At 35.7% G+C, this 24,337-nt stretch overlaps 1 pseudogene; it reads right to left on the bottom strand.

Annotated features, from left to right (window-relative positions):
• Positions 1 to 24,337, bottom strand: part of LOC131384164 (uncharacterized) — a 41,396-nt pseudogene that overhangs the window by 8,043 nt on the left and 9,016 nt on the right.

Raw genomic sequence — 24,337 nt, 5'->3', positions numbered from 1 at the left:
AAAGAAAATTATGGATAGGAATATGTATTTATGGTAAGGAAGCTTATGAAGAAAAGAAATTGTATATGAGAAAGGATCTTGTACGGCAAATTCTTGTCTTAAAGTAGAATAACTAATTATTTAGTAAAGAGGGAAATATAGGATAAGTCAGAAAGTCCAAGCATGTCATAGATGGCCTGTGGAAGTTGTGATAAGATTCATAAAATGGGAAAGAAAAAGTTAATAACTGCTGGATTTTCCCTTGTATACAAGTGTTGTGTGTGTGATGTTTATATAAAGGAACTCTAATTAATTGGCTTAAAAGCTACACCCTAGAGATTAATCTCTCACATGATCATGTAAGCCATGCAATTACCCAGGCTGCATCATTTAGAAAACTTATACAGTTTTCATGGAAACCATCTCTAGTTAAGGGCACTTCAGAGGATATACAGTCTAAGTACTTTCAAGGTAGACCCGCTAGCTGTGTTCACATATTCCCTTAGGAAGACTGTACTAACCCTGAGACATCTAGTTGCCTTTTGGTGCCCCAGTATGAAAATACCTCTTGGTAGTTGCTGGTGGACACTAAGCGTAACTACCTCCACTGGGAAAACAGAACTGCTGGGGCAACTCCAGATACTTCCTAAGGCCCTTTCCAGCCTTTAGCTGGGGCCACCTTAGCAGGGACCTTAACTACTTGGGAAAGCGAAAACAACAAGTTAACTCATATGTTCACCATAGAGAAAAATTTTTTGTCTTGAAAAACAATGAGCCTTTTTCCTGTATGCAACCTGTTCCTGCTTATGTTTATCAGCCAATTGAACTGGAACCTGTACACGTGTTTATTTAGCCCACCAAATCAATATATCTTCCACAATAGCCAGTCTGTACTGCAAACACCAGGCACAAAAGAGCCATCTAACTCATACCCATTTTGGTAGGGCTAGGAATAACTGCATGAGTAGGATCAGGAGTTAGTGGGCTTGCAGTTTCCCTATCCTGTTACCAACACTTCTCCAAGGATATCTCAGACAGCTTGGAAGACATTGCCCAAAATATTGTCATCTTACAAAATCAGATAGACTCTTTGGCAGTAGTTGCTTTACAAAATAGAAGGGAACTGGATCTCCTAACTGCTGAAAAAAAAGTGGCTTATATCTTTTCCTAGAATAAGAATGTTGTTTTTATGTCAACCAATCAGGATTAGTAAAAACTGTCACATGAAAATCACTCACCAGGCCTCTAAAATATAAAAACAGCTGTCTGAGTTATGGGGCTCCTGGTAAAGGGCACTTAGTTGAGCTTCATGTCTTTTTCCCCTAGCCGGCGCATTTTTAATAATTATACTTGCATTAATATTTGGACCATGTTTGTTAAATCTTTTAACCAGATTTATTTCTTCTCACCTAAAATCCATTAGGCTTCAAATGATCATGCAGTAGGTCTTTCAGCCAGTTCTAGGTGATGATGCCAGCCCTGGCCCTCAAGAAGTCACCTTGTCCCCAGTAGAAAGAGCAAGGTGAGAGTACCTTTGTCCCCAGCAGGTAGGAACTGCTCCCCAATTAGCATGAAGCAGTTACAGAAGAAAAACAGTTAGTCCCTCTGCCTCCCATAAAGATTTATGGGGATCACATCTCTCAGGAGGAAATGATGCAGGAGAATAAGATCTGGAGACAAGGAGCCTTCACTTCAGCCTCCAATTGGTCATGGGACAAGTCTTTATTTGAATAATGTGTAACTTCACTTCAGCCTCTGATTGGTCGTGGGCCAAGTCTTCAATTAACATAGGGTATAACCAATAGGAATACTCTAAAGTGTCCTTAAACCCCAGAAGGTTGTTTGACCTTCGTTGATGAAGCATATTAGAAAACTTGCAGTGCAATTCTTTTAATGGAAATATGCAGCAACTACTTAAGTCATAAGTGTGTAACAGCTGTGACTTTGCAAAATGAGTTGGTACCTTCCACAGTGTAAAATCTAGAAAAAAATAGATGACTAATGTGAATCTACAAGGTTTCATGTAGCATGTCACAGTGGGAATCTTAATAATCTTCTACCTGGATTGTTGTCTAAGACTCCCATTTTTGGTTTCATGAGGTGTGGCTGTTAGCTAAGCTGGAGATAATTTGAGACTAATTACTAGCCATGTCAATGGCAATTCTCCTACAATAATCAACCATATTTTCTCTTTTGAAAAATCATTTCTTGGATAGCAACTGTAAAAGTAAAGAGGTTTCAGGCTGTTTCTTCCCCTAGAAGAAACCAAGCATCACTCAACTGGAGATAAAATCTCAGACTTTATTTGAACTGAAAATAGGTTGAAAGGATGAAAACAGCAGACTAATGTATCAATAGTAAAGTATGTAACGGAAGAAATCAGTTCTAATCGTTTATTTTATCAAATGCACTTAAAACAGTGCAGAGGCCTATGTCGTAGGTGTCAGCTAAATGATTGACTTAGATATATGCTTACTATTATGTTATCTTGCTTTTCTTATTTCTTATTTCAACACTTTAGTGGAGTAACTTGAAAAATAACCTCTCAGTACATCTTTAAGCTATTTTGCTTTCTTGAGAAATATTTCTTAAAAGGAAGTCTTTCCAGTGGAAATATAAGAAAAACTAGACTCGATTATAGCAGATGCAATATTTCCACATTAATTTAATGATTCCCATTATGATATAATTGATACCTATAATGTAGACACAGTGTATTGTATTAACAATGTTTTCCATTTTAAAAGTCTCCTTAGGTTTGAACTTCCATTTGACAAATGATTTCTAAGGCACTAAATTGTATATATTTTCCTAAATATGTACAACTGTTAAAACTAGTCAAAATTTCCTTCAGGAGAAAAACTTTCCCTGCCTGAAGAGAAAATGAGGAATAGATAAACTTACTTGTTTTAATAAAATAGGGACCTTATGTATATCACAAGTTAAGTTGTGTTAGAATATTTTATGAAGTTGCTTTAAGCTCATTGGAAGCCATTGTACCTAAGTAGCCGGGTTTAATTATTACAAAAATCAGCTTCTCTGGTATACTATTGAGTGAAAACAGTTTATTATACAGTCAATGGCTTTGTTACCAAATTGAGTTTAGTAAAAAAAAAATACAGATAGAGCCATTGAAGCATATGTCCCATGAAACTTGACCTATATGGAAGTGAGAATTTGGTATATAGCTCATAAGTGAAACATGAGAATGTTATTGAGTAGAAAAACTGCAAGCTGTTATCCAAAGGCAATTGCCAGAAAGAATCTCATGTAAACTGATAAATTAAGATACTGCACCGTTTTTCCTTTTGTTTCTTTTATTGAATACAATTACTTAAACATGCTTTCCACATCATCCCATGGCATGCAAAAATATAGAAATTAAAAATATATATTTTATACAATGTTTTTCTCCAAAGATCCAGCTTTCTTTACTCATTATTACAACAAAGTAAGGAATCCATCTAAAATTACTATTGTTTTGTCAAAAAGATTCAAAAAGCTAATTTCTATAAATTGACAATGGATAAAGCACAATTTAAGTATCATTAAAAATAAATGCATCAATATGAAACAATTCTAAAAAAATAAATAAATGCATTAAATTGAAGCATATCAAACTTGTTTAAATTCATGGAGTTTATTATTGCTATTAAGAAACAACAATAGCAACAAAATCCTGGTTGGTCACCTTTAGAAGAAAACGGAATCAACTTATTACTTTGAAAATGGGTAAAAGGAGAAAAAAATAGGGAGAGGAGGAAGATGTAAGAGTAAGCAAGCATTTTTTCATATTTTTATACAAGAACTGTACTGTTTTTTTTTTGTTGTTGTTGTTGTTGTTGTTGTTTTTGAGATGGAATCTAGCTCTGTCACCTAGGCTGGAGTGCAGTGGTGAGATCTTGGCTCATTGCAACCTCCGCCTCCTGGATTTAAGCAATTCTCCTGCCTCAGCCTCCTGAGTATCTGGGATTACAGGCATGTGCCACCACGCCTGGCTAATTTTTGTATTTTTAGTAGAGATGGGGATTCACATTTTGGTCAGACTGATCTTGATCTCCTGACCTCATGATCCGCCCGCCTCGACCTCCCAAAGTGCAGAGATTACAAGCGTGAGCCACCTCACCCGGCCAAGAACTGAACTTTCGAGAACAGAAAGTTTATAAACGAAGTCGTGAAAATACCACCACTCTGAGATTATTTTTTCGATCACTAAATGTACCAAATATGAATATGATCAGACCTCTATATCTATCTGCTAAACTACCAATTTACAGGAAATACAGGGGCAGAAAACATGTTAAATAACACCGTGGGGATGCCACTGGAAAAAACTATAGCATGGGAAAATCTACAGAACAAACATATTGGTTTTTTTAGGCACAAAAATAACATAACATCAAAGGGAGGAGAGGAAGACATGACTGAGATTTAAAGGGAAATGCCAGCATATCAACCAGTTACAAAATATAGAACTTATTTGTATTCTGAATAAAATCTTATTTGAGAATTATGATAATTGATAAAATGTGAATAAACTTTTGATACCATTAAGGGATTATTAAGAATTTAAGATATAAATAATGCTTTGAATATTTTTTAAATGAAAAGTGCCTTACCTTTTATTTACATAATAAAATAGGGAGGAAATGATATGATATATGGGATTTGATGCAACATTATTTTTGATGGATGGCTGTGGCTATAGATAAAAATGAGATTGGTTAGGAAATTAATCGTTTTTGTAGCTCAGTGATGGGTATTTGGAAGTTCATTATATTATATATTTTCCCTCTTTATTTTAATATAGGTTTTAAATTATCTGCAATATAAATTTAAGAAATATAGAGAATACTTCTATCCTTAGATAAAGAGGGGTCCAAGAACAATTCAGTCTGTGGTAAACGAAGCCAATTCTGACCTGTGAACACTTGCAGACCTCAAGATTCTGAAACCTCAGGCAGGGACAGGAGACATGGCCTAGGGTTACATGTCAGAGTATTTGGAAATGAGAACCCCACAAAAAAAAAACTGTTATCACACTGAAAAAAAATGGACTGGAGAAAGCACACCTACCAGGACACGGAAGAAGCAGGGAAATGAAATTGCTCTGTTTTCTCCTAAGTCTGAGTGGGTACAGAAGGACAAGCTAGTGGACACCAAAATAAAGCTAATAGAGAAACTCATACGGTGTTCTATTTCATAGGATGACTGCCACCAGTCAGTGGATTTCAGAATTAGGTAAAATGATTGGAGAGACTGCCCTATATCAAGAAAAATTCAAGAAGTAAAACAAATTCTGTGTTGTGTTGTCCTAAGTTTAGTTTGAACAAATTGAGAAAACTAAATTATTAAGATAATTGGGTGAATATGATTATGGGCTTGGAATTAGATGATACTAAGTAATTATTTTTAGGGTTTTTTTAAGCTTTTGTTTTAAGTTTGGGGTACAAGTGCAGGTTTCTTACATAGGTAAGTTTGTGTCACTGGGGTTTGTTGTACAGATTATTTCATCACTCAGGTACCCATTAGTTATTTTTCCTGATCGTCTCTCTCCTCCCACCCTCCACCCTCTGAAAGGCCTCAGTGTGTGCTTTTTCCCTCTGTGTGTCCATGTGTTCCCATCACTTAACTCCCACGTATAAGTGAGAACATGCAGTATTTGGTTTTCTGTTCTTATGTTAATTTACTAGTGTGTGAACAGCACATGGCTGTGTAAGAAAATGTCCACATTTTTAGAGATGCATAGTGAACTAGGTAGAGGTGACAAAGCATATTATCTGATGTATGTTTTATAAATATGCTAAAATATGGTTTTTAGACCAGTAGTATCAGCCCTACTTGTAGAATTATTAGAAATGCAGAATCTCGATATCCACCACAGATACATTGAATCATAATTTTCATTCTAAGAGAATCCTCAAGTAATTTTTATGGGCATTAACTTTTTTTAAGTTCTGATTGTACAAACTCCAACAAACAAGAAAAGACAAAGAAAATTATGGAAGACAGTGTGGCAGAATTTTCGTAAATATTAAATTGGGGAAAGGACATGTAAAACTCATTGTATCATTAATCCTACTTTGATATGCTTTAGAAATTTTTATTATTAAATCTAAAAATAATATTTGAAAAAGACAACAAGATTCAAAGGTCGACAGACAAATTTGTATAATTTCTTCTGCATTTATTCTTGCTCTATCTCTGAAACCTGAATAATTTTATTTATTTGTTTATTTATTTTTATTATACTTTAAGTTTTAGGGTACATGTGCACAACATGCAGGTTTGTTACATATGTATACATATGCCATGTTGGTGTGCTGCACCCATTAACTCGTCATTTAATGTTAGGTATAGCTCCTAATGCTATCCCTCCCCCCTCCCCCTACCCCACAACAGGCCCCGATGTGTGATGTTCCCCTTCCTGTGTCCATGTGTTCTCATTGTTCAATTCCCACAAACCTGAATAATTTTAAAACTCAAATCTACTATATGAATGTTAAAAGAAAATAAGCTGTTATGCTACTTAAACTACAGAATGTACTGGAAGGTAGAAAATTTGATAAATAAAGATAATTTTTCCCAAAATTTATGATAAAGTGGAAAAATATGTCATGAAATTACTAGAATGTTCAGCCTTAATGTATAAACACAAGTTGTGGTTCACAATAATATAATTACTTAAAACATAACTCTAAAAATGAGATTTTATTATTCACCTTGGCAAGAAATCAATATTAAAGTGTACTCTACTTTATGATTATAGAATCAAAGAGCTAGTAATCATTGAAACAGGAATAACTAACATTAAATTGGGTAATTCTCAAAATACTCAGAAAATAATGGTCAATTTGTATTATTGTGTGTAAACAGAACTGTGAAAGAAATTCTTTTTCTATATTTAACAGAATAGAAAAATACCTTCACATGAAGGTTCAAAGGGCTTTACAGATATAGCACAGTTAACTTGAAAGACAAAAAATGACAACTTCCATGCATGTAGCACATAAAACATATCTTCAGCACACTTCAGAGCAACTTGTGTAAAATAGCATAACCAATATTGTTCTTATGCATATTCAAATTATCAACAAAATTAAGGAAAAAGAGGACAAAATCATTTTGTGTTTTATAGCTGTAAATGCACGTTCTAGAGGATAATGTAAACTTATTTCCATGTTTCTTTGTGTTTGAAAGTATTATTTTGTTCAGTAGTATTTTTAAAAAATTATTATTGTAAAATAAATATCTCCCCAGGAAATTGTCTACCTTTTCCCTTCCAAGTAACACAATGGACATATTTACAGAAAGTTATCACTAAACTTTGTATTACTGAAGTAAGTACATCAAATCAGAGCCCTGAGTGTTAATTGAATTTTCTAGATTAGCAATCTAAGAACTTTATTACACTTTTGTTGAAGATCCTACTTTAGTTTTTGTGGGTTTTATCAATATTTTCTCCATTGAAATTAAAACAGCTTTAGTAAGTTATAAAATAGATCAATTTTTAAAAGTTAATTCAATCACAAATAAGAAGTCTATTACATATAAGTCTAAATAATACAGTTTCATAAAAATGACCATGTTTTGAAGAACAAAAATATCGAGGATAAAATTGGCATTATTTCACATTTTTACAAATTTCAGAAGGTATACAATCTGGAAAACTCTACTTGTGAAATAATGAGAATAAAAACAGGCAATGATGTCTTAGTATTATTATGAGAATTGTTTTAGCCTTACAGACCCCCAGGAGTCTCTGAGCAGCATATTGAAATTGTTGTTCTAATTTAATTCTGGATCATATATTGTTTTGAATCAAAGGATAAGATTCATGCATTTTCCACTGGGCACGGCAGCTCACACCTGTAATCCCAGCACTTTGGGAGGCAGAGGTGGGTGGATCACCTGAGGCCAGGAATTCGAGATCAGTCTGGCCAACATGGTGAAACCCCATCTCTACTAAAAAAAAAAAAAAATACAAAAATTAGCTGGGCTTGGTGGTGCGGGCTTGTAACCCCAGCTACTTGGGAGGCTGAGGCAGGAGAATCTCTTGAACCCAGAAGGCGAAGGTTTCAGGGGGCCAAGATCATGCCATTGCACTCCAGCCTGGGCAACAGAGCGAGACTCCGTCTCAAAAAAAAAAAAAAAAAAATTCATACGTTTCCTAGACAGAGTAAAAATTATATCGAAATTGCCAATTCTATTTCTTAGTTAAGGAAATGAATCTTTTAATAATTCACTTGCTCATTGAGCAAATATCTATTTAATAACTATTTTTAACAGATATAGGACAATGGACTGGTGGCCCAAAAATAAATACATGTGTCCATGAACCCTTCCCCCAATATTCCCTCAATTGATTTATGTTCTGATAGAAAGTACCTATACACATAAATGATGAGACACTAAGCCATGATGAGTGTTGTATTTATGTACAAAAGGTGACAGAGATAGGCATAGGAACAGTACATGCTTATATTTGAGTGAGACAGTGTGAAAAGATGTGAAGGAAAATTTATCAGAAGAGTGCAGGTTAAAATACTAAAGCCAATAACAAATTTGGAAGACAGCAGTTAGAAAGATGAGGTGGAATGAAAGTGTGAAGAGTAATAGGAAAAGTTGAGCCTGTAAATGTAACTTAGCATAATACTATAGCATAATTCATTTTGGGAAATATAAGAAATTCACTATTGCTAGAGTATGGAATTCCACAAATACAGAATAATAAGATGGGGAAAGGAAGAGATAGGAGATGTGTCTAAAGGATTAACAGATGGTCAGAAAAGTAAGGCTCATGCAAGATGTATTCACAAGTTAGAACATTCTGGAGTTTTACTAGAGAATTTCATTTATTATTGAATAATAATATAAATACAGAAAGGTGTACAGCTCTGTGAATTGGCTTCTATGCAATTTTGATACATGTTTTTTACTGAAAATATGAATATATTCTGTTGGTACTATACCTTATAGGGGAAATTTTGAATCATGGACTCTGTATATGTTCAATTTTAGCAGATGCTAAGAGTTTTTAAAAATGCATACCAGCTGCTGTACGTTTTCAACAATACTTGAACTGTTCCACGTTTTGCAGTTTCCTGATTCTGGTTGGTTTACCTTAGTATTTCAATATAACTAATTTTCATTTCTAAAATGGTTAATGAAGTTGGGCATCTATTTTATATGTTAATGTGGGCATTTGAATATCATTTCAGGAAATGTCTGTTAAAGTCTTTATTTTTCTATTGGGTTATCTATGTTTCTCTTACAAATTTGCAGGAGTCCTTTATTTGTTCTTTTCTCAGATAAATGTGATTGGAGAAGAAACTATCCCCAATTCTCTCTTCGTTGACATTTGGTAAGTAACAGTTGTAAATTATAATAAATTCTTCATTGACGTTTGATGAGTGTAAGTTGTAAATTATAAAATAGATTGATTTATCCATTTTTTAAAATTGTATATTTATAACATCTTGTCAATTTTAAGATATCTGTCTTCTCAAGGACTTAGGAAGATATGTTTCCAGTTGTTTACTAAAAACTTTATTATGTAAGGTTTACACTTAATACACAATCTATTTGGAATTTATTTTTGTGTATGGTGTGAGATAGGGGTTTGATATGTTTTGTCCCCATATAGAAAACAATCAGCACAGGTTATTATTGAAATAATTACCTTCTTTCTAATGTATTGCAGCATCACTTTTCTCATAAAACATATCAATGTATATATAAAGTCTGCTTCTGAACTCTGTATTTCCTTCCATTGATCTATTTCTTTGTTTGCACAAGTATCTCATTCTTTAATTATTACAGCTTTAAATTCATCTGGTGCTGTCTCTAGCTTTCTTCTTTTTTTCAGATTTTCTTGGCTATGCTTGACAATTTGCATTTTTATGGAAAATATTTTCAAATTTTTATGTGATAAAATATACATAAAGTAAAATTTACTATCCTAATCATTTTTAATAGTATAGTTCATTGGAATTTAGTACAATCACATTGTTGTGCATAATTGCCACCATCCTTCTCCAGTACTCTTCATCTCATAAAACTGAAACTCTATACCTATTAGACAATAACTCCCATTCCTCTCCCAACAGCCACTGGCAATGACCACTCTACTATTTGTTTCTATAACTTTTGACTACTCTAGGTGCCCTCATAAAGTGAAAACATACAGTATTTGAACTTTCATGACTGGCTTATTTCACTTAGCGTAATATCCTCAAAGTTCTCTCATGTAGTAACATATATCAAAGAATCCTTCCCTTTGAGGAGGAATAACATTCCACTGTATGTGTATACAACATTTTGCTTATCCATCCATCTGTCCATGGACGTTTGGGTTGTTTCCATCCTTTAGTTATCGTGAATAGTGCTACTATGAACATGATAATACTAATAGCTCTTCAAGATTCTGCTTTAAATTATTGTGAGTATACATCCAGAAGTGGAAGGACTGGATCATATGGTAATTATATTTTTGCTTTATGAAGAGCTGCCATGCTGTTTTCTACAGGGACTGTACCATTTTACATTTTCACCAACATTCCCACCATTGTGGTGGCCAGCAACTGAGGAGGCTGAGATGAGTGGATTTCCTGAGCCCAGGAGGTGGAGGTTGCAGTTAGCCAAGATTGCGTCACTGCACTCCAGCCTAGGCAACAGAGTGAGACCTATCTCAAAAAAAAAAAAAGAAAGAGTTAAATTAAAAAATGAATAAAAATCATTTGACCATATATGTGATTGTTTATTTCTTGCTCTGCATCTATTCTATTTATCTGTATATCTGTCTTTATTCCAGTACAATGCTGTTTTTATTGTAACTTTGAAAAAAGTTTTAAAATCTAGAAGTGTGATCTTGGACTTTTGTTCTTTTTCAAAATTATTTGGGCTATTTGGGTTCTCTTGAGATTAAATATGAGTTTTAGGATAGATTTTTCTATTTCCACAAAAAATTCCACACCATTTGAATTTTGACAGAGATTGCAATTAATCTGTAGTTCACTTTGGATAGTATTGAAATTTTAACAATATTAAGTTTTCCAACCCTTGGACATGGAATGTCTTTCCATTTGTCTATGTCTTATTTAATTTCTTTTAGCAATGTTTTAAAATTTTTATTGTACAGATCTTTCACTATCTTCGTTAATTCATAAGTATTTTATTCTTATTGATGTTATTGTAAGTGGAATAGCTTTTTTTTTTTTTTTTGAGGCGGAGTCTCGCTCTGTTGCCCAGGCTGGAGTGCAGTGGCACAATCTCGGCTCAATGCAAGCTCCGCCTCCTGGGTTCACACCATTCTCCTGCCTCAGCCTCTCCGAGTAGCTGGGACTACAGGTGCCCGCCACCACGCCCGGCTAATTTTTTGTATTTTTAGTAGAGACGGGGTTTCACTGTGGTCTCGATCTCCTGACCTCGTGATCCACCCGCCTCAGCCTCCCAAAGTGCTGGGATTACAAGCGTGAGCCACCACGCCCGGCCTGGAATTGCTTTCTTTACTTCTTTTTCAAATTGTTCATAATTAGTGTATAAAAATGCAACTAATTTTGCATTTTGACTGTGTAACCTGCTACTTTGTTAAATTTATTTATTCTGACAGGGTTTTTTTTTTGGTGGAATGTTTAGGGTTTTCTACATATAAGATTATATTATCTGAGAATAGAGATAATTCTTATTCCTTTCCAGTTTGTATTTTCTCTTCCTTCCTTCCTTCCTTCCTTCCTTCCTTCCTTCCTTCCTTCCTTCCTTCTCTTTCTTTTTCTTTCTTTCTTTTCTTTCTTTCTTTCTTTCTTTTCTCTTTCTTTCTTTCTTTCTTTCTTTCTTATTTATTTATTTATTTATTTTGACTATTGGCTCTGGCTAGAGCCTAGTACTGTGCTAAATAGAAGTGGTAAAATCAGGTAGCCTTGTCTCGTTTGTGATCTTGGAGAAAAAGCTCTTAGTCTTTCATCATTGAGTGTGATCTTGATTATTAGCTTTTATATATAATTTTTATTATGTTGAGTTAGCTTACTGCTGTTCCTAGTTTATTAACCATTTTTTTTTCCTGAAAAGGGATGTTGAATTTTGTCTAATGGTTACTCTGCATCAATGGAAGTATTATGTGGATTTTATTCTTCATTCTGTTAATGTGGTATGTTATGTTAATTGATTTTCATAGTTTCCACCATCCTTACATTACAAGAATAGATCCTACTCATCATGATATATAATCTTTTTAATATACTGATGAATTTGGATTGCTAGTATTTTGATAAGAATATTTTAATCAATGAGTATAAGGTATATTGTTCTGCAGTTTTGGTGGGTGTTTACTTAGTTTGTTTTTCCCTGTGTACTATTTTTGTATGGCTTTGGTATCAAGACAGTGCTGGCCTCATATAATGAGTCAGAAAGTGTTTACGTTCCTATGTCTTGAAATTTCTGAAGAAGTTTGAGAAAGCAGAGTTAATTATTCTTTAAATGTTTGGTAGAACCCACAAGTGAAGGTAATAGGTCCAGGGCTTTTATTGGTCAGAAAATTATTGATTACTGATTCAATCTTCTTACTAGCTATAAGTCTACTTAGAGTTTTCATTTTTTAAACTGTTAAGTTTTGTGTTTTTGTAATTTTTTCCATTTCATCTAGGTTATCCGATTTTTTGGTAGAAAGTTGTTCCGATAATCCATTTAATTTCTGTAGATTCAGTAGGAATGTCCCCACTGTCGTTTCTGATTCTAGTATTTTAAGTTTTCTTTTTTCTTAGTAAATCTTAAATGGCTGTAAATTCTATTTATCTTTTTGAAGAAGCAGCTTTAAAGAAAATTTCTCTGTAGTTTTCTACTTTCTATTTCATTTATCTCTGCTTATTCATTATTATTCACTTTCTTCTGGTAGCTTTGGGTTTCATTTTTTCTTCGTTTCTTTTTTGATTTGAGATCTCTCTTTTAAGATGAAATTTAATATAAGCATTTATAATTATGGTTTTCTCTCTCAGCACTGCTTCTATTGTATTCCATAAATTCTGGTATGTTGTGTTTCCATTCTCATTTATCTCTATTGTAGTAATGTCTACATGTCCCATAATTTTTTTATCCATTGGTTAAGAGTGTATTGTTTAATATTTAATATTAAATTTGTGAATTTTCCAGTTTTTCTTCTGTTGTCGATTTTTAACTTCATCCTTTATGATTAGAAATTATACTTTATATAATATATATATCTATATATCTAAATATATTAAGAATTAAATTGTGGTCTAACATATAGTCTATCCTGGAAAATGACTTATATGCACTTGAGAATAATGGATATTCTGTTGTTCTTGAGTAGAGTGTTCTATATATGTCTGCTAGATCTCGTTGGTTTACTATGTTGTTTAAGTTCTCTATTATTTTCTTATCTCTTGTCTGGCCTATTATTGAAAGTTGGGGCACTGACATCTCCAAATATTATTGTACAACAGTCTTTTTCTCAAGTAATTCTGTCCATTTTTGTTTCACATTTTTTGATGACATATTATCAGATACATGAGTGTATATGAATGTTCATAATTGTTATATATTCTTATCTTATTGAACCATTAATATGCAATGACTTCTTTGTCTGTTGCACACTTTTTTCATTAAAAGCTTTTTTTCCTTCTGATGTTAGCATAGTTACTCTCATTCCATTTTGGATACTATTAAAACAGAATATTTTTTCTATTCTTTCACTTTCAAACTGTGTTTTTTGATCTAATGGAAGTCCATGTAAATAGCACAGAATTGGGCCTTATTTTTTTAATTTTTTTTTCCTGCCAATTTCTGTCTTTTAATTGGAAGGTTTAATCCATTTACATGTAATGTAATGATTGATAAGAAGAGATCTACTTATTTCATGTTTGGTATTTGTTTTCTATATGTCTTACAGCTTTTTTATTTTTCCTTTTCTGCATTAATGTGTTATTTTATGCTTAATTTTTTTTTTAGTGAAAGGTTTCAATTCACTTATCATTTGCTTTTGTATATATGCTATATAACTATTTTTGAGGGTTAACATTAAGACTACATTAAAATCCAGAAGTTACAATACTCTAATTTGGATTTATACCAGCTTACCTATAACATACAAAATCTCTGGCCCTTTGCAGTTCCATCCTTGCCCTTTTCAGTTATTGATGTCACAAAATTTCAGTTATTCATGTCACAAAATGTAAACATGTTTTGAAACATTAATTATTTTTAATGCATTAGTAACTTATGTAGAAAACAAAATATAGAGTTATAAAACAAAGTTACAGTAATACTGGCTTTTAACCTAATAATTATACTTAATATGTTAATCTCTTAGATCATATGGAAAACAAAAGGTGAAGTTACAAATTATGCTAAAGTAATACTAGTTTTTATACATACCATGTATTTAACTTTACTTATGTTTTATTCTTCGTATTTCTTTGAATTGCTGTCTAACATCCTTTTATTTCAACCTGTAGAACTCTAGCACTTTTTGCAGGACAAATCCTGTAGTAATAAACTACATTAGCCTTTATTTGTTTGGGAATGTTATAATTTTTTCCATCACTTTCAAAATATGATTTTACCGAAAGTAGCATTTTAGGTTGACTTTGTTTTTCTGTTAGCACTTTAAATATATTAGCCCACTGCTTTCTGGCCTTCCAAGTTTGTATTAAAAAAATCTATTATAATCTTATTGAATGTCAATTGTATGTGGTGAGTCACTTATTTCTCTATGTTTTCAAGGTTTTCCCTTTTGATTATAATGTTTGAGCGTGGGCCTCCTTTTGTTGTTTCTAATTTTGTTCTGTTGTGTGTGTGTGCTTCTTTGATATTTATGTCTGTCATCAGAGTTGGAAAGTTTTGAGCCACTATTTCTTTAATAATCTCTATGTCTCTTTATCTCTCTCTTTTCCTACTGGAATTCCCTCAATATGCATCACGTCAATTATGCTTGATGATATTCCACAAGTGTCTTAGACTCTGTTAACTTTTCTACAACTTTTTTTGCATATATTCCTTAGGCTCAATAATTTCAACTGTTCTATCATCAAGTACACTAATTATTTATCTGTATGCTAACAGCAGCCTTTGAATCCCTCTAGTAAATTTATTATTTCAATTATTATGCTCTTTAACACTATAATTTCTTTTTGGTTTTTTCTTTTTCTTTTATTGATATTTTCATGTTGTTCATATATTATTGTCTTGACTTCCATTGCATTTTCCTTTAGTTCTTTGGACATTTTTAAGACAGCTATTTAAAAGTCATTGTATAACTAGGTCTGCCATTTATTTCTTCTTGGGGAATGTTTCTGTGTGGGTGTGTGGGTGTGTGTCTGTGAAACTTTCCTGTTTCATTGTATAACTTGTGATCGTATTGAATGTGATGTCCTTGCTTTTCCAATATATGCAGTGACTTTTAAATGTTCTAGTCTTTGAAGTCTGTGTATTAGAGTTCTCTAGAGGGACAGAACATATATATATACATATGTATATATATCTATTTATATATATATGTATATCTATTTATATATATGTATATATATATTTATATATATATTTATATATGTATATATATTTATATGTATATTTATATATATGTATATATATATTTATATATATGTGTATATATATATTTATATATGTATATATATTTATATATGTATATATATTTATATATGTATATATATTTATACACATATAAAATATACATATATATTAAAATATATAAATACATAAATATATATATAAATAGTTATTAGTTCTGTGCTTTATATATATTAGTTCTGTCCCTCTCTAGAGAAAAAATATATATATGTATTTGCTATTAGTTCTGTCCTTTATATATATTTATATATATATTTATAAATTATATATTATATATATAAGAGGAGTCCTGTGCTTTATATATATATGTGTATATATCTATATGTGTGTGTATATATATATGTGTGTATATATATGTATGTGTATATGTATAAAGGGGAGTTTATTAAGTATTAACTCACATGATCACAAGGTTCCACAATAGGCTGTCTGCAAACTGAGGAGTTAGGAGAGCCAGTTTGAGTCCCAAAACTGAAGAACTTGGAATCCGATGTTCCAGGGCAGGAAGCATCCAGCACGGGAGAAAGAGGTAGAATGGGAGGCTAGACCAGTCTCATCTATTCACATTTTTCTGCCTGCTTTTCATATTCTAGCCATGTTGGCAGCTGATCAGATGGTTCCCACCCAGATTAAGGGTGGATCTGCCTTTCTCAGATCACTGACTCAAATGTTAATCTCCTTTGGCAACACCCTCACAGAAGCATCCAGGATCAATATTTTGTATCTTTCAATCCAATCAAGTTGACACTCAGTATTAACCATCACAAGTCCACCCCTTGTCAACTTAAACCCATACACATCTTCTGAGATCATAAATAATCTTCAAATAGGGTGAATAATAAGATCATAATTACCATAATTACTCCTAACATAATAAAACTGTCCTTCATACAACCAGAAATGTACCAGTCCCCAACTTTTTGTTACATAAAGTTAACAGTACTTAAATGCTGATAAGAAGTCAATAAATCTTATGTCATATGATAAAGGAGAAAGGAAATAAAATGAAGATATTTTCTTAGTACAACTGTATACATGCACAAACATGTTTTCACAAAAGAAGGAGGAAATACTCTTAATGTGTACAGTCCTCGTTTATGCAGCTGGTAATGATGACTACCTTCTTCTACTACCCATTCTGTATTCCCTTTGCCTTCAGCTAGTATCTCAGCAGGTCATGTTTTTTTTTCCTGGTGGAGTACCCAAACCTTCATTCCTGAAGGGTCTAGGACATTTGTAGTCCTGCCTGAATTGGGCCATTGTAGTTTCCCATTGACCTTAATCACGGGGAATGGTAGTACTAAGAGACCCCTAATGGATCTCCTATATTCTATGCATACGCATCCTAACATCCATTGCGGAGTAGTAGACTGGTTTAATCTTGATAGTCTGGGTCAATCACCCCAGCTAGGACTGTAACTCCCTTCTTAGCCTGTTGACTTAAACATTGGAGGAGACCAAAGTGTCCAGGTGGCAATCTTAACTTCCAGTTTAATGGAATCATTGTGTCTCCTGGTGACAGCATTCCTCCATCTGGAACTAACACATTTAGGCCAGCAGAAAGCAATGCCATGGGAACAGGAATCAAAAATTTTGCTAGTGGATCACTAGGGGCAATGGTGAGTGGTGCCACTTCCACTTCCATCCCTTGATTCCTGGACGTGTGAATCCAACAATGGGAGAAACAGTACCATATATTGGATGCTGATGCAGAGCATATATGGCCTTCTGCAGAATTTTGCCCCAGACCTGCAGAGTATTTTTACCTAGTTGGCACAGTAATTGTGACTTCAAAAGGCCATTCCACCATTTTATCAATCCAGATGCTTCAGGGTGATATGGAACATGGTAAGACCACTGAATTCCATGAGCATGAGCCCACTGCTGCACTTCTTTACCTGTAAAGTGAGTGCCTTGGTTAGAAGCAATGCTGTATGGAATACCATGATGGTGGATAAGGCATTCTGTGAGTCCATGGATGGTAGTCTTGGCAGAAGCATTGCATGCAGGATAGGCAAACCCATATCCAGAGTAAGTGTCTATTTCAGTGAGGACAAACCTCTGCCCTTTTTATAAGAAAAGATGTCCAATATAACTACCTGCCACTAGGTAGCTGGCTGATCACCCCAAGGACTGGTGCCATATTGAGAGCTCAATGTTGGTCTCTGCTGCTGGCAAATTGGGCACTCAGCAGTGGCCATAGCCAGTTCAGCCTTGATGAGTGGAAGTCCATGTTGCTGAGGCCATTTGTAACCTCCATCCCTGCCACCATGGCCACTCTGTTCATGGGCCCATTGGGCGATGACAGGGGTGGCTGGAGAAAGAGACTGAGTGGTGTCCACAGAACTGGTCATCATATCCACTTGATTATTAAAATCCTCCTCTGCTGAGATCACCCATTGGTGAGCACTCACATAGAATACAAACATCTTCACAGTTTTTGACTACTCAGTGAGATCCATCCACATACATCTTTCCCAAATTTCTTTATCACCAATTTTCTAATCATGCTTCTTCCGAGTCCCTGACCATCCAGCCAAACCACTGGCTACAGGCTATGAATTAGTATATGATCACACATCTGGCCATTTCTCCTCCCATGCAAAGTGCACAACCAGGTGCACTGCTCGAGGTTCTGCCCACTGGGGAGGTTTTCCTTCACCGCTGTCCTTCAAGGATGTCCTAGAAAGAGTCTGTAGTGGTACAGCTATTGACTTTTGGGTGTTGCCTGAAGATCGTGCAGAACCATCTGTGAACCAGGCCCTAGTCTTCTCTTCCTCTGTCAACTGATCATAGGGAACTCCCCATGATGCTATCAGTGCAGGCTGGGGGAGAGAAGGCAGGGTGGCAAGAGTGGAGACCATGGGCGTTTGAACCACTTCCTCATGTAACTTATTTATACCTTCAGGACCTGCTCGAGCACAGTCACGTGTATACCACTTACATCTGATGATGGAATGCTGCTGTGCACAACCCACTTTATGGTGAGATTGGTCAGAAAGCTTCCAGTTCATGATAGGCAGTTCAGGCCGCATGGCGACTTGATGACCTGTAGTCAAATGTTCAGTTTCCACCAGAACTCAGTAACAGGCCAAGCATCGTCTCTCAAAAGGTGAGAAGCTATCAGCAAAAGATGGCAGGGCCTTGCTCCAAAATCCTAGAGGCCTTCTCTGTGATTCACCAGTGAGGGTCTGCCAAAGGCCCCAAACAGCTTCATTATCTGCCACTGACACCTGAAGCACCATTGGATCTGCTGGATCATATGGTCCAAGTGGCAGAGCAGCTTTCACAACAGCCTGGACCTATTGCAGAGCCTTCTCCTGTTCTGGACCCCACTAAAACTGGCAGCCTTTTGGGTCACTCAATAAATAGGCTGGAGTAACACAAGATGAGGAATGTGTTGCCTCCAAAATCCAAACAGGTTCACAGGGCTTTATGCCTGTTTCTTGGTTGTTGGAGGGGCCGAATGCAGCAACTTATCCTTTACCTTAGAAGGAATTTCTCAAAAGGCCCCACACGACTGTACCCCTAGAAATTTTACTGAGGTAGAAGGTCCCTGAATTTTATTCAGATTTATTTTCCATCCTGTGGCATGCAAATGTCTCATTAGTAAGTCCAGTGTTTGCTACTTCTTGGTCACTGGATCCAGTCAGCATAATGTCATCAATGTAATGGACCAGTGTGATATCTTGCAGAAGTGAAAAACGATTGAGGTCTCTCTGAATAAGATTATGACACAAAGCCAGAGAGTCGATATACTCCTGAGGTGGGATAGTAGAGGTATATTTCTGGTCTTGCCAGCTGAAGGCAGATTGCTTCTGGTGGTCCTTACGGACAGGAATGGTGAAAAGGGCATTTGCCAAGTCAGTGGCTGCATACCAGGTACCAGGAGATGTGTTAATTTGCTCAAGCAATGAAACCACATATGCTACAGCAGCTGCAATTGGAGTCACCACTTGGTTAAGCTTATGATAATCCACTGTCATTCTCCAAGGTCCATCTGTCTTCTGCACAGGCAAAATAGGAGAGTTGAATGGGGAAGTGGTGGGAATCACTACCCCTGCATCTTTTGATTCCTTGATGGTGGCACTAATCTCTGCAGTCTCTCCAGGGATGAGATATTGGTTCTGATTGACTATTTTTCTAGCTAGAGGCAAGTCTAATGGCTTCCAAGTGGCCTTTCCCACCATAGTACCCCTCACCCTACCAGTCAGGGAGCCGATATGGGGTTCTATCAGCTGCTATGTATGTCTGTGCCAATTATGCATTCTGGCACTGGAGAAATAATCACAGGATGAGTCCGGGGATACACTGGACACACTGTAAGTTGGATCTGAGCTAAAACTCTATGAATTATTGGACCTCCGTAAGCTCCTACTTTAACTGGAGGACCACAATGATGTTTTGGGTCCCCTGGAATCAATGTCAGCTCAGAGCCAGTGTCCAGTAGTCCCTGAAATGTCTTTGCCCTTTCCCTAATGGACAGTTTCCTTGGTAAAAGGCCAAAGGTCTCGTTGAGGAAGGATGGGAGAAAGATTGACAGCATAAATTTTCAGTAATGTAGTGGTGTCCTTTCTTAAGGGGACCCGGCCTCCACTTTATTCAAGGGGTTCTGGCTCTGTAAACTGGCTCAAGTCTGGAAATTGATTGAGGGGCTGTGATTTTCTGTCTTTATAATTCAAATTAGTCTTTTGTCCATTCAACCTAGAAGTTTTCTGCTTGTATTAATTAAGTAGGAATGCAGCTTCCTATCAATTTCACTTCTAGGAACGCTGTGATTAATTAGCTAATGCCAGAGCTCTACACAAGTCAGACTATTCTGATTCCCACTTTGCCTCTGCTGTCCATTACGGTAGCTATGCCCACCATGCCTTTGATTGTTGAGTGCTGCCACTTAGTCCCTGCCACCTCAGGATCTAATTATTCCCATTGTATTTAAATTTTGTGGTTGAGTGACCACAGTTCCCACTGTTAGATTTGACATACAGAGAAGAGCAATTACTGGGCTCTTTAAAGATGCAGGTGCTACCCTCATACACCTATTTTGCAAGACATTAGTCAAGAGTATATCTTCAGGACGTTCCCCATTGGGGAGAGTAGGTCTAAGGTGACTAATCCACTCTAACATCCCAATCTCCCTAAGCCTTTGGATCCCTTCCTCTACATTAAACCAAGGGAGATCAGGCATTTCCAGCTCACTCACAATGGGCCATCTTTTAATCCATATTTCAGTTAACAAAGCATATAAACTATTAGAACCTTTTTAACTCCCCATGCTGCAGCATTAAATGCAGAGTCCCTACTTAGTGGATGCAAATCAATAAATTCAGGCTGATCCAACTCTATGTTCTTCCTCCATTATCCCACACCCTTAATATGCATTCCCATGCCTGTTCTACAGATTTCTGGGAAACAGAAGCAGTTCAAAATTAGAAAACTCAAGCAGTTCTTTTTGAGTATAGCACATCTCCTCATGGGTCACACTCTCAAACTCACCTCTTGGGGCCTGCCAAGACTTTAGTTATAGGTCTAGAAGCAAACAGGGGTGTTGTGGGTGGCTCCTGAGGAGAATTGACATTATCTTTCCTGGCAACTGCCTCAGAGAAGGCCATCACTGTTGTCTCAGGCAGCCCAGGGTTTATTTCCTCAGGCAAAGGTGAAAAGGTTGATGGCAGCATGGGTAAAAGAGGGGATGTTGCCACTACGGGGGATGGGAAAGCTGTTTCTTCTAGCAAAAATGTTCATCAGAGTTACAAACTCAGTGTCCCCGGCTTCATCAGGGTCCTCCCACACATCCCCATTACAAGTTGCTGGGTCCCATTCTTTTCCAATCAATGCCCTTACTGTAACAGTAGATACCTGGTGAGGCTGTGCATGCACCTTTCATTGCAGGTCAGCCACTTGCATGATAAGAGCTTGTGTGTTTTTCCGTAATTTCAGCTCTTTCTTTGCAGGAGATAAGATTCTCACTCAGGGCAATCTTAGCAGATGTCAGGCTCAGCATCTGCTTCTGAAGCTAGGAGATGGAATCCTGAGTTTATCGTTGTCTTTCATCGCTTTGTCCACTGAACTTGAGAGCAACCAACCAGCTTCATTATGGTCCTTGGTTCTTCACATATGGTCAAAGTTATTATGTATGGAGTCACTAAACTCCTTGCCACTCATGAGCTGTGAATCACTAGTGTCAAATGCATTTATTTTGCATAACTCTCTAAACAATGCCAATGACTGTCAGTGTTCTCCATACTATTAGAAGTAGAGGCCTTAACATTTTGGGGTCTAATCATATTAAGCAGCCAACTCCTAAGACCCCAGAACCAACGAAAGAACTCCAGTCTTAATATTCTGTTCCTCTAGAACCACTCCCGGTACCAAAATCTCTCTCTCTCTCTCTCTTAAGTAGTACTTAATACTTTATTAAGTATTAACTCATAGGATCACAAGGTCACACAATAGGCTGTCTGCAAACTGAGGAGTAAGGAGAGCCAGTCCAAGTCCCAAAACTGAAGAACTTGGAGTTCAGTATACCAGGGCAGGAACCATCCAGCATGGGAGAAATATGTAGGCTAGGAGGCTAGACTAGTCTCATCTTTTCACAGTTTTCCACCTGCTTCTTATATCTAGCCATGTTGGCAGCTTATCAGATGGCGCCTACCCAGATTAAGGGTGGGTCTGCCTTTCCCAGCCCACTGACTCAAATGTTAATCTCCTTTGGCAACATCCTCGTTGATACATCCGGGATCAATACTTTGCATCCTTCAATCCATTCAGGTTGACACTCAGTATTAACTATCACAGTTGGAAAACTGGGCTTGATGGAATTGTCTATCAGAACATCTATGTTTTGTGATTTTAGAGTGGTTGGACTGCCTACGTGGTAGCTCAGTGCTTTCATAGAGGGTGTTCCAAGGATCAGGGAGTAACATATTATTTTCCCCGAGGCCTATGTATGAAAATAGCATTGTATCACGTCTCCTGCACTCTTTTAGTCAAATCAGCCATAAAAACAAACCCATATTGAAAGACAGAAAACTCCAACTCTCAGTAGATGCAAAGAATCTGTGGCCATGTTTAATCAACCACATGTGTCTACTAAATATTATAGTTTCTGGTTTTCTGGTATCCTTATGTTTCTTAAATTTTTCCACTCCGATCATCCCCACTGGCTCATTCTTACTCCGGCTTTCATAACACGTAACTTAATTAAGCTACATTGTAATCAGGGTCAACTTGTTGAAACCATTCAATAGTTCCTAATAGGGAAATATCCATTCTTGGCAAAGTATACCACTGCATCTATGATCTTGTTGCTGCTTAGTTACCCAATGCTATTTCTTGATTTGTCATCCGTCCCCAAAATTTACCCTAATCTTCAGACTGGATAAACTATTGAAAATTCTATGAAGAAAACGATTTGCCTTAACCACTTATCTCCACGTATCTTTGAAGATTTTTTCCAGTTTGACTTTTGTTTGAAGTCTTTACTGAACACTCCTCCATTCTAAGATAAATTGACCACTTCCTTTTTCATACCCCATGGCTCCTTGTAATTATTTCTAGCATCAGTATTTATTGGCATTTATCTTTACATAACTGTATGCACTTGTCTTTAAGCACATTAAAAGTAATCACTCTATCACTGTGTCTTGGTCATATTTGTAATCGCCTGCCTCATTTTGTCCCTTCATTGACAGCTAAGAATTTTTAGTTAGGTAAATAAATATAGAATAATGAGAGAACATGTCTTCCCCCTTCATGTTGAGTCAAGTAGATAGATTGCCAGAAAGCAAACACACAGTGAAGAAGAAAATGTAAACATACAAACAAACAAAATTCAGATATTGAGAAAGAATACAAACTTCAAGACGAAGTATAAGACTTGGGCTAAAATACTGACTTCAGAATGTGAATAAGAATGAACAACATCTTAAACTTTTTCAACAATGAGGGCCTCTGGCAAGAGCTAATTTAAGAGTCAATCACTTATTGTCCAAGTTAAGTTATAAATCAAGGAATCTCTAAACCGAAATGAACATGCATTTGTATTCTATGTAAACAATGACAATGATTCAAATTAGTCTACTAGGTTATTATGTTTTGAAAGCAAATGACAAGTACCTGCATCCCAAGAAGCTTAGATAAAAGAAATACAAGATGGAATCTATTGTAAAAAAGTGTAATTCAGCTTCAGGGACAACTGGCACTAAGGACTTGAAAAATACCAGAACTCTCCTTTTACTTCCAGTATCTTAAACCTGATTTCTTTCTGAGTATACTTCATTTTCTCAGGTCTGCTCTATGTTGGATAGGAAATAGGGCCCCTAGTAGACTCCATCTTTCTTCATAACACCACCTATGGGAGAGAATATAACTTTTTTTTCTCTCTTTCTTTCTCATGCTAAGTGCACAGATTCTGAAAATCTTTCAACAGGTACAATTTATACACATGCTCACTGCAAGATGAATATTTAGGCTGGGGACAAGGATGAATTGTGCTGTTTTACAGAGCTTAATTCAAATGTACAGTATGAGCTGATCAATAATGGAAAGAAAGGCAGACTCCAAAGAAAGATTATATTTATTAAAATTATGCATAGTGGAAGCAAACTTTTCCACCAAAGGAAAATTACTGTTATAGAAAGACAACAACTGATATACACTACATATCTTGTATCTGCTAGAAAATCAATTTGGCTGATACAATAACAGAGATACAAAGAAACAACTTCAATAAAATATGTTTTTTTCTCCTCTTTAT

This window comes from Hylobates moloch, unplaced genomic scaffold, assembly GCF_009828535.3.
Source record: "Hylobates moloch isolate HMO894 unplaced genomic scaffold, HMol_V3 SCAFFOLD_9, whole genome shotgun sequence".
NCBI classification, from domain to species: Eukaryota; Metazoa; Chordata; class Mammalia; order Primates; family Hylobatidae; genus Hylobates; species Hylobates moloch.
The sequence above is the reverse complement of the archived record's forward strand: the minus strand, read 5'-3'. Positions and strand labels throughout refer to the sequence as shown.